The 12,593-nt window shown below is 32.3% G+C and overlaps 1 protein-coding gene across 1 annotated transcript in view; it reads right to left on the reverse strand.

Annotated features, from left to right (window-relative positions):
• LOC110180619 (uncharacterized) overlaps positions 1–12,593 on the reverse strand; it is a 106,131-nt gene that overhangs the window by 41,190 nt on the left and 52,348 nt on the right. The window contains exon 3 of the mRNA XM_086835536.1: positions 195–254. The gene's annotated coding sequence lies outside the window, so the exon portion shown is untranslated. The remainder of the gene's footprint in view (positions 1–194; positions 255–12,593) is intronic.

The following is a 12,593-nucleotide window of genomic DNA, read 5'->3' on the forward strand; positions in this document are numbered from 1 at the left end:
TCATTGCCACTCATTGTGTTTTTGTTTTAGAGATGGGACTTGTTTCAGAAAGGAAATTAATATATATATTAATGCCATTGCTAAGCATTACTTAAAATATACGATTTTCATTGAAAATCTTTAAAAATTATCAATAAAAAAAAATATATATAGATATATATTATTGAAACTATTTAAATATCATAGAAACTTACCAGTTCTCTTTTTAAACAAAATATGATGCAACAATTCAAGTGTTGGTCAAATTGATTAAGCTGAAATTAAAAATTAAGAATTATATTTAGTTATTTAAGTTTGAAATCGAGTTATAGGATCGTAGATGAAATAGATCAAGTCTACGCTTAAATCTTATATTTAAAGATATTTTTTATATATTTATATATGCAAATTTTTCCGACAAATCAAATTTTAAAAAATTCACAACTAAGCCAAAAATGCATTAATTTCGATTCGGAAAGCTGTTCTGTTCTAGTTATTAATAGTTTAACAAATCTGCATACTCAAATTTAATTTTTAAACTATTTCAATTTTTGTCGATTTTTCAATATGTTAACAATGAAAAAAAAACGCTTAAAAAATTGACAAAATGTTTTCAAAAATTTTTTTCTCTGTTTTATGCCTAGAAAGATTCGCCTGTTTATGCTGATCAAGAATATATATGATTTATGGGGTCGGAAATGACTCCTTCATTGCGTTTTGAGCTTTTGACTAAAATTATAATACCGTTTTTTAGTCGATAAATCGATATTTTTATATCACAATTTTTTCAACAAATCAAAATTTAAAAAACCCACTACTTAGCCAAAAATGCATTAATTTTGATTCGGAAAGCTGTTCTGTTCTAGTTGTTAATAGTTTAACAAATCTGCATACTGAAATTTCATTTTTAAACTATTTAAATTTTTGTCGATTTTTCAATATGTTAACAATGAAAAAAAACGCTTAAAAAATGGAAAAAAAATTTTCAAATTTTTTTTCTCTGTTTTATGCCTAGAAAGATTCGCCTATTGATGCTGATCAAGAATATATATGATTTATAGGGTCGGAAATGACTCCTTCACTGATTTATAAGCTCGATGTATAACACCTTGCAAAGAAGAATAATATTTTTTAAATTATAATAAAATATTTAACATTTACTTTCTTTGAATGATATTTTTGTTGTTAAAATGGGTGTTGCATAATGCTAAAATTAAACAAATAAATAATAAACATAAAATACTTTAAAAATTAAAAAGAGAAAGGAAACATCTAACATTGTAATTCTTGAAGAAAACAATTATTTCCTTTAAAGAATACTGAAATGATTGCAAATGTGAACTATTTTATAAATGCTGAAGTAAAGAAATAGTTATATTAGCAATTGTAAAATATATTTGTTCAATGTCATTGAATAAATAATAAAAAAATATATTTGAAATATGAGTAACAAAATATTAAAATTACTCAAAGACCATCTCTAGTCTTGGGCTACCATTTCTAATCCCATTTTCTAAGAACTCTTCCCCTTTTTTTGTGTAAATGGCAAATTTATGAAATGATTTTAATTAGCTCAACCCAAAAGAACACTAAAATATATATTTATGCACATATATACATATATTTAACTATTTGGGGGAACCCAAGGGTCTCCAATGTTTGACCATGTTTATAACATTTTAATTCGGGTCTAGAGAAAAGTTTCGGTTTCGACAGGAAATCTGCCATTGGAAGGCATCAAACAACAAACACAACATTGGGGAAAAATTTATAAAAAAAATTAAAGGAAAAACGAAGGGGAAAACGTAGGAAAAACGGGAGAAAAACATAATAAAATCAACTGAAAAGTTTCATTGTGGCGAGCTGTAAAGCTGCAAAATGAGAGGGAGTGAGAGAAAGAGGGGTTTGGGGTTGGAAAATTGGGCGGAAAACTGGGCAGAAAACTGGGCATGTGGTGGCGCTAGGGGGCGTGGCACATACCAGCGTAATGAGCAATTATAACAACGGCAAATAGCAACAACTAGAAAAGCGCAAAAAAAGTTATGACTACGCGACGCTTGTCAAAAAGGTTTGCTGGAAAAACCCCCATTCCCAACCCGGCGAGCACCAACAGCAACCCCCGAAAATCCGTAAAAGTTTTTCCGCTTCCCCCAACACATTTTCCACTGTTGTTTGCAATATTAACTGCGCCCGGCGGAGGATCATTAACTATGGATATGTTCTGCGGGATGTCCAACAAATTGAGTTGTAAACTTTTCGCCCGATTTTTGCGCTGCAAGCAGCTTGCTGTCGTGCATGATATATGAGGTTGTTAGTTCTAATAAATTGCAATGCTTTTCCCTTTATTTTGGGTGGAAAAAATATGATGTTACCTAGAGAAACTATGTAATATGAAATTTGGGAAAATATAATAAACATTTTACAGCAGGGAAAAGTATTGATTATTTCAGTTACAAAATCAAAGAAATAAATTGCAAGAACGTGGGAAAATATTATATAACACGGAAAATATTAATACAAAGGTATATAAATAAAATAAATTAAATTAGGTAACATCAAAATAAAGGAAAACTAACTACGGGAAAATGAAGTTTATATATCCTGCAGGTTCCAATTATAAAAACCAATTTTCGCATTCTTTAAATCGATATTTTTCATATACATTTTTATAAGACAACTTAAAAAAAATTAAATTAAAAAAATCTCATAACTAGGCCAAAAATGCATTTATTTTAATTCAGAAAGCTGTTTTATGTTAGTTTTTAGTAATTTAATAAATCTGCATACTCTATTTGAATTGTAAAAAATTTTAAATTTTAAGCGAAAAATTCCTTTCCTTTCCTTTTTTTTTTTTAATAAATGAACATTTTTTTTTTAAACATTTTTTCCTGGAAATTGCTAAAAAGATTCGCCTGTTGATGCTGATCAAGAATATATATGATTTGTGGGGTCGGAAATGATTTTCTTTTAAGCTTCTGACTAAAATTATAATACCGTTTTTCAGTCGATAATTCGATATTTTTTATGACAATTTATTCAACAAATCAAAATGTAGAAAACTCACTACTCAGCCAAAAATGCATTAATTTCGATTTGGAAAGCTGTTCTGTACTAGTTGTTAATAGTTTAATAAATCTGCAAACTCAAATTTCATTTTTAAACTATTTCAATTTTTGTCGATTTTTCAAAATGTTAACAAGGAAAAAAAAAACGCTTAAAAAGTGGAAAAAAAATTTTCAAAAATTAGTTTTCTGTTTTATGCCTAGGAAGATTTGCCTGTTAATGCTGATCAAGAATATATATGATTTATGGGGTCGGAAATGACTCCTTCACTTTCTTTTAAGCTTTTAACTAAAAGTAGAGGACCCAGGCAAAGATATAAATAGAGTTAAGTATTTATTATATAAATGAAATGTTTTAAAAACAAGGTACCTTTATGCAACGCCTTTAAAACTTATACATAGTATTAAAAAAACTATATTTTAGAAAGAAGTAAGCTGTAGAAAATCACAGAATAAAATATACACAGATAAATATTATATCTTATAAATAAGTAACCTTAAGCAACATATGTACAATATTAATAGTAAAATATTGATTAAACATTAAAGCCTAATTAATTTAGAAATCAGTAACATTTCAATCTATTCCCCAGCTTATAAAGCTACAAATAATGAATAATAAAGAGCATAGTTTTAACAAGTTTAACGGGCGTTGCGCAAAAGTTTTTTGAAAATTAGTTAGCGCAATGCAGGGCTTTCGTTTCGTTTCACCTGTGAAGTTTTTAATCAAGCGATGTAAAGTTTCGGTGCCTTTTACCTGTCAGAAGTCAGACAGGAGGGGGCAGAGAGGGGATGCAGAGTCCGTCAGTTTTTGGATAGTTTCACAGCTGTCAGCTGACCTGACCTGCCAGGCATTATAACCAGAGTCAGCAGAGTCGCCAGGAGTTGTTCATTTTGATATCGGGCAAGTGGGGTTTTCCGCCAGCCTTTATCCCCCAAAGAGAAAGAGAAAGAGCTCAAGCTCTGGACAGCAGTTGAGCACATTAAAAAGTTAGCACATTTTCCTAGCCTTTTTTGTTTTTGGTGTGTGCCCATAAAAATGAAAGTGAAATGTGGAAAAAAACCACAAAAACCCGGGAGCCACCACCACCACTCTAGAAAATTCAACTCGGCTAAACTCGATGTTTCTACTTTGGCTAATTGCAACTAAAAAGTTGCTCATTAAGCCTGGTCTCGCCTGGATAAAAGCACCACCACCCCCCGCCCCAGTCCCCAGTCCCAGACTGGTGCTAAATACAATCAAATTAGTTGTTTCCGCTTTGAAATTATGCGACTTCCGGTCCGACAAAATGCTTCCACGTGTGCCAGCTGAAAATGTTTGCCATTTGTGAGCTGTCCTTTCGTTTCGTTTTATTTTATTTTTATTTTCTAGCATTTTGTGCCCACACTTCCGGTGGGCTTCTGGGCGGATGGGAGACGTCAGCGAATTGTCAATGATTTTCACCCGGGGAATACCCTTAAAAAAAGAAGCAGAGAAAACTCTGTGGCAGTGAGTGCCTTTGATCCGGAATGTCATCGTCGTAATCGGGGGCTAATCTCTGGGGAAGAAAACAACAGCAGGGATAACAGGGATTAGGAATTGGGTCAAGCTGGATTACAACTTGTGCGAAAAATATCTATAAATTTATTTAAAAATATTTAAGAGAGAGATTATTAAGTTTGTTTGTAATTTTATATGTAATTTATTGTCAAAAATCGAATCTTTTTCGGTTACTTATTTGTTTTGAATTATTTAACATTTGTTTTTAGGCTTCCCAAAATTGTCTTGTATTTATTTATATATATATTTATTTCTATGTTTCTTTACTAATTTTTAATAAAATTTTTTTTTTATTTGTTTATTTTTTATATTTTATAATTCTATATTAATAATGTTTTGCTGTTCTGTTCATATGTCAACACCTGCAAGTTGATCTATTATATTTAAATATATCTATAGATGGGAAAGCAATTATTATATATTTATAATGTGTAATATGTTGTTTAATGTTATATTTATTAAATGATTTATGAAAAATCGAAGTATGTATGACTTTAAGAATTTTTATTCCACCAAGGAAACCTAAAATGCTTCCTTTACTGTTTTACTTTGGACTGAATAAAGGTAAACAACTAATTATATTGTCTACTTATTAAGCTTCAAAATAATTGAAAAAACCCTAGAAATTTTATTTTTAATTAAAAGAAAATACTCCGATTCAGCTTTTCCTTCACTTGTCTAAATATTATTACTAATTGTGCTTGTAATACTCTCAAGCTTTTCACTTAAACCCCAAACTCTTTTGGTTGACCCCAAAATGTATGCTACATTAAAATCGCATGAATCCACAGATGATAGTGCCTGCACACACACACACAACACACACAACACACACAACACACACAACACACACACCACACACTCTTGTCTGACCAACGATTTGTAAACGAATTTGGTCCACACTTTTGGGTCCCTGCATTTTTTATTTATATTTTTGTTTATTTTTTTATTTTCACAGATTTCCAGGTGGGCATATTTTGCATACATACGTTCCCCCCATTCTCTCCTTTTTTGTTTTTGGTTATCTTTCAGACGGGCAAATGGGTGGAAAATTGGGTGTGAGTTGGCTAAAGACGAACATGAAAACACGTTCCTGTTGTTTAGTGTTGTGCACACACACATATTCTCTCTCACTCTGGCATTTTGGGATTTATTTGCATTTTACTTTTCCGCCTGCAAATAGTTTGCCGCAATCTGTGCCACTCTCTGTCTCTCTCTGGGTTTTTCCCCTGGAAATTTATGAACTTTTCCATATAGATATTTTAATATTTCTTTTTTTTTTCTTTAAATTTTGTTGTTGTTGTTGTTGGTGTGCTGTTTCCTTGCCCTTCGCCCCATGATGCACGACTATGTAAATAGACATTTTAACACTATTTTTACACCATGAACACAGTTTTTGGCATATTACAGAGTCAGATTTTATTTTCCATTTGCTTGTCGCTTGTAAATTTGTTTGTGATCCTTTTTTTTCGCTCTCTCTTTCACTTATTTTTTTTTTTTGTCTAATTTTTTTTGCTGTTGACGTTTGCATAATTTTATTTGTTAACTTTTGTGAATTGCTGCTCCCTGAGGAGGGTCTGTCTCTGCCTTGCCCCTTGGCTCTGTCATTATCTGCCGTTTTCCCCCATGGCGCATACTTGATGAACAATAAAGAAACATATGAACAAATAGCAAAAAAAAATATATAGAATATATTTGAAAATATGTATAAATTATGTTAAATTTTTGGGTGCTATTTAGGATGGGAAAGAAATGAGAAAACTCGTATATATTTTAGTAGTTATAAATATTTTTGTATCTTATATCATATTAATTTTTGTAATTAAAAATATATTTTTATGACTCAAAAAGGTTTTGCTTGTGTTTTATATCCTTTTGTTATTTGTATAAAAATATATTATATACTTTTTAAAATCTTTGGAACTGCTTTTCATTTAAAAATAATAAATTTAATAATGCAAAATACACAAGAAACATATTCAAGTAGTATTATAGTAGTAATATTTTTGTACTCCTTGTTTAAGGCTTGTATATATTATGTTATATTTTTAAATAATATTAATAAAGATATTTGTGGAGTAATTAAACTAGTTAAAATAAATTTTCAGTGGTTTATCATATTTTTCATTAATTATTTGTGTACCTTAACCCAGAAATTCCAAATTTCCTAATAAAAAGAAAACATGATTTTAATGTTATGACAAGTTAGAAATCGATTACACAAATATAAGCTTTTATATTCACCTCTATAGATGTATATTTATGTTCATTTATGTTTGCATTTCGGTTTTATCTGCCACATCCTGTCAAATGAATATAGTACGAGTAAATGCTTCTGTTGATATATTCATGAGTATTTTCGGTCTTTTGCAATGCGATTTGACAGTCTCTCTCTATGTGTGTGTGTGTGTGCTTTGAGTATGATGAGTGACAGGTGGAATTTCCAGGTGGAATGCTTATATAATGGAACCAGCAGCAGCAGCAGCAGCAGCAGCAGAGGCGTGGTCGCTATTTGTGGCTGACCGCTGCCGTTCCCGCCACCGCACCGATAATGAAATGTGATTTCGGACTAAACATATTTAATTTCGGTTTTCGGTTCATGTAAATTTCAACGATGCAATTGGTTAATCAAATTGAAAGCGATGGAATGCCATGGGTGCCATTAATTATGGATCGAGTATTGTTAGTTAAATGATTAATCAAATTAGAAATGTAAAAGGATAAAATAGGGAAAGGCAAAATATATAAAATATATATAATACGTATATAATATATACAAAAATGTAAAAATAAAAGATTTATTTTATTACTTAAAGAGTTCTAAGTAATTTTCTTAACTTTTAATTATATTAAATAGTATTTTTTATAGAAAAATAAATGCTTGTGACTACCCCCGCTTCCTTATAATTTCCATAACTTTTTAAAATATTATATATACTATTTTTATAACACTTTTTTGCAGAGTTTAAAATGATTTAAACCGAGAGCCTGTTCCGTGAAGCTCTTCTATACAAATTATAACATTTAAACCAACTTTAACTTAATCTTTCAAGATATATTTCTTTAAGACCATTCCTGGTATTGAATAAAGTTCCTTTTAGTCCTGCTTGTTCGCTTTATCATCGTTAACATTATTCAGTTGCTGTTATCCAACACTGCAAAATATTTATTTTAATAAATTAAATGCAGTTTGTATGCGCCAAACGAGCGCATCAACATGCATATTTCATATATCAAAATGGATGAGCCGGCAGTGCATATATATACATATATATAGTATGAATATATATATATATATATATAAACTTTGCTTGATGTATATAAACATTTTTATAAACTACCCAGGCTGAAGGAAAAGTGAGTGCGCTCGGCCCTCATGCATATAGAAATGATATGGAAAAAGGCGAAACATAAATTACTTTTATATTTTGTCGCTATTTTTATATTGCCAACACTTGTGCGGAAATTGCGCGATGAAACGACGCTGCCCAGGAGCGGAATAAAATGGAAATGGTGGCAATGGGGGGGGGGGGGGGTGAGGTCTCGGTGGCTTTTCCCATCGCAACAAGAAAATTGCCAGCCCCATTGCGGTGCAGTTTTGTAGCCAACGGTAATGCGCGACTCCCTCTATATTTTTTTTGTTTTGTTTCTTCTGTTATCCCTGCACACCCCCCTCTGCCAACGCTCATGCCTGTAGAATAAATAGAGTTACATACATGTGGCGATATTTTTTTGCGAGTTATGCAGCAGCAGAAGAATGCGCCATATTTCAGCTTAAAACAACAATGGCAAACATTGAATGTAAAAGAAAATGCTAAAACTGTGAGTGTTAATTTAATATGTATCGATGAATGTAATTAAAGTAGAGGCATTACTTTGTTGTTTATTAATATATACATATATAAATATATAGAGAGAATATTGCCTTAAGTATTAACGATCGTAATTGCCGGAGTTAGATTCCGCTTTTGTAATAAAATTGTTTTGGCAGTGAATAGCTATATGTCTCTCTCCCTGTTACTCATGTAATCTAATTTGCATTCTCTGTCTCACTCTCAGGCTAGCTCCCTCCCACCGTAGCTCTTTAGGTATGTCTAGCTCCCTCTGTGCATCTCTCGATCCCTTACTCTCTAACTTTCTCAGCCTAGCTTAACAGATATCTGTTTGCCTCCCGCTCTTGCTCTCTCTGCTCTTCTCTTTGCTCGGAGAGTATAAATACGAGGCGCTTCGGCCGGCTCGCCCTTAGTCTGTTCGTGGCCCTACAAGTGTTAACATCGCAGTGATCGTGAGTGCTCCTCGACCCGAAAATATCACCCGGCCGAAGCAATACATTTGGATGACGTGCAATAAATTTGGATGATGTGGAATACATTTGGATGATATGGAATATATTTGGATGACGTGTAAGATGATAATGGATGATAACTAAGAATATAACTCTAGAAGAAAGTAAACAATGACGAAGCCGATTTCGTCTACTGGGGTAAGTCTTTACCATGATAATCATATTATATTATATATATATATATATATATTAATTCCCTTATTGCCATTGATCCCCTTACTTAATCTAAGTATAAAGTGAATCAGCATTTTTATATTAAAAATATTCCCAAGCATATAGTTCAAGTTAACAGTCAAATTTAATATTATAAATTTAAGGTTTTCCGGTAGGTTTAGGTGGCTCAAAAAGACAAAGATTGCCGAAAGTCATGTAAACTTTACTTGCAAGTAAAGTTTTAATCAATCGATTAGAAAAAACATTTATTTTCGCTTTCCTTTGTCTGTTTTAGGCATTAAATTTATGGCAAGTTTATTCCCAGTTATGACAAATACTTTAGTTAGAAATACAAATAGAAATGTGGAAAGGGAGTGTGCTAGCTCTGTAGGAATTGGGAAATGCTCGAGGGGAAATCCTGGCCATGATTTAGGTGGCTAATTTTGGGCAAAAGGCAACAGCAAAACTGCAACCATAACTATAGACAAAACAAAAGGGAAAACGTAGATAAAGTGGAGCGAATTTAAAGCACTCACAGTAGGGAAGGTTATATATTATTATACAGGATATCCTCACAAAATATGTTTATCAAATGAGACACAAAATAGTCTTAAGTTATTAAGGAAACAATAAAGTAAATGCTTAGCCAAAGACAGCTTGTTTTAAGTTGAATAATTTATAAAGCTAACCTGATATATAAGAAAATAATGATTGCATCCTAATTATATTATGCTTTATATCTCCAATTAAAAATTTGTTTGCTTTACGTTATTAACAACTGCTCTAATTGTTTATTTTTCATGTAAACAAAAACACATTCAACTGAAAACCTGATGAAGCGCTTTAAAATAACACAATATTCGAATAGCAGCAAAACAATTTTCCTATTTTTCGTTTGCGAAAAAAATGGTATAAACGCAAGACAGGAAAAAATTGAATTAAATTGATACGTTAAACCTTTTTCAAATGAAGCTCTGCCTTTGATGATAAAATTTTCTTTTTATGTAAAAAACATTCAGAGTACCACAAATATCCTGAAGAAGAATCGGGTTACAGACAGGCCTAGAGAGGTTTTTAATTTGGTATTTTTTATCGTTAAAAATAAAATGGTTTAACAAGACTTAAAATTATATTAAAAATGGAGTTGGTTTTAGGTTTCATAAAGTATTGTTAGCACAGATTTTTGCCATATTTTGTATTGCCAAAAAATAAAATCAGAATTTAATAAATACCCTAGAGAAAATGCAGGAAGGTTTGGAATTGGATGGGCTTGTAAATATTTTTCATTTTTAAATAATAAAATATAATAAGGAGTGCTGGAAAATATTTTAAAATTTGACGAGGTTTAAGGTTATATTTGTGTATATATTAAAAATTGTTCTATCTTATTTCAAAGTCCTAGGAATCCTGGTGATCTTTAGAGACTCTTGGGCATAGAAAATGGAAAGTAACAAATAATTTTGGGCTTTCACATACGCCTACATCCGCTGTCATTTGTATACATTTTATCCCAAAGCTATGATATATACACATATACAGCTGGTTTTCTTGGCATATCGGGCGAGGGACATTTAGCATTCCTAGCAGGCAAATGAACTCACTTGAATAATCGCCACTCTGGGAGTTATCTTGCACTTTAAATACGTTGGCGAATTTTAATGAAAACGTCCTTTCAACGCTGGATAAATTATTCAAAAGTTTGCCACTGCCATTGCAGAGCACAAGATTTTCACCGTTCTTGTTGTTTTCTGTCCTTTTCTCTTCCTTTTTTATACCATTTTCCATTTTATTATATATATATTTTTTTTTTGCTGTTGCTTAATGTTGCTGTTGTTCTTGTCGCACAGCATTTTCGCATTTTATTTGTGTTGTGTGCCAGGCCATTCTTATTTTTTCGCCTTTCCGAGTCACCCATACATACATATATATATAAATGTATATATATATATATAATATATATATATATATTGCATTGTTTGGCGGGCATTTCAGTTGCAGGCAGGACTCTGGACAGGATCTCACCTTTTCCGTCCTTGCTTATTTTCTATTTTTTAACGACCGCTTTCAGGTGGCAAGCTCCCGTATGAGATTCATTCACTGATTTTCTCACCTCACTTTAGACGCCTTCTTTTTCTCTATCGCAATCGTATTCTCTTCCATTTTTTTTTTTGGGGAACTGTCAGTTTGACAGAAATTGCCTGCAGTTTGGCGGAACTGTACTTCAACTGTTTTTTTTCCAGATTTCCGGCTTGTTTTCAAGTTAACTGCGTTCACGACATTATTAATAATTGTTTTCTATTGGTTTTGTTTCCTTGTGCTACCTTTGCCTTTTATATTTATTCTGTATAAAACTGTACATAATCTTGACATATTTAAAATAATTGTGATATCTCCTGCTGAGTGCAATGCTGGAGGAAAACAACAAAGACTTGGTAGGCTCACAGGACGAAAGTCCAAACCAAAGTGCCCCCTCTGAAGACAGTCCATGCCCATGTGGTAGGTATCCTGCTGAGTAGGCACGAAGCTGGGTCTTAAATATTGTTAATTAAAAATAAAATAAGTAAAAAACTAAGAAATTGAGCAGTGTTCTCATAAATTCTGAACAAAATATGGAATTTGCATTAGTTAAACCCAAAATTTAGGATTGACTTCAATATTTCTCAAGACAAATACATTACAGAACAAAAAAAATTAAATTAGGATTGAAAATGGCAAGAAATATCTCATAAGTGATATTTTCCTAAAGGAAAACTATCTCGAAGGAGAAGCCCTAACGAGCTCACGCTCGCATTTCCCGACCAACAAATTGCCAGGCGCAACTTTTCCTTCCCCTTTTTCCCATAGTCCGAAGTCTGAAGTTGGCAGTCCGAGAAAACAGGGAAATGAGAGCAAAAGGTGGAGGTGAAGCCAAGGCTTTCCATATATTCGGATATATTTTTGATTAAGCATTCCCCAGATACGAATTAAATCAATAACTTTTGGCTGGCCAGCGAAATAAAAAAGTTATGAAATTGAATTTAAAAGTTGAAGGCCATAAAACAAAAGGCACAAGCTTTTACGGTGCTATAGACTATTTATTACCTACAGATGAGATAATTCTTAACTAATATTTCCAATAATATATGCTTTAAAATGTATACTTCTGAAATGTTATTATATCAAATAGGATTCATAGATGTTACATATCAAGTTTGAGGTATAGAATTCCATTCCAGGGTATTTCAAAGCCCAGTTTGCTCCCAAAATTCGTAGTCACCTGTCGGCCATAAAAAAGGTTTGTTACTGTCCCCCCTTTCCCCCCATCAATAAGCGTAATGAAACGTAATTTGAATGGCTCTTAAGTGGCTTTCGGGTCAGGTGAGTCCTGCGAGTGTGAGTGTGAGGATGAGGATGTGCGAGTTGGAGCAAATCGTGTGAGAATCGAGCTGCTCGCTGACCAAAATTAACTGCGCCACCACAGAGGTCCTCGGGCACCAAGGCTGCCATTCCCATTCCCATTTCCATCCTTACTTTC

Source organism: Drosophila serrata, unplaced genomic scaffold (genome assembly GCF_035046125.1).
Source record: "Drosophila serrata isolate PLE 108 unplaced genomic scaffold, ASM3504612v1 contig_276, whole genome shotgun sequence".
Classification (NCBI taxonomy): Eukaryota; Metazoa; Arthropoda; class Insecta; order Diptera; family Drosophilidae; genus Drosophila; species Drosophila serrata.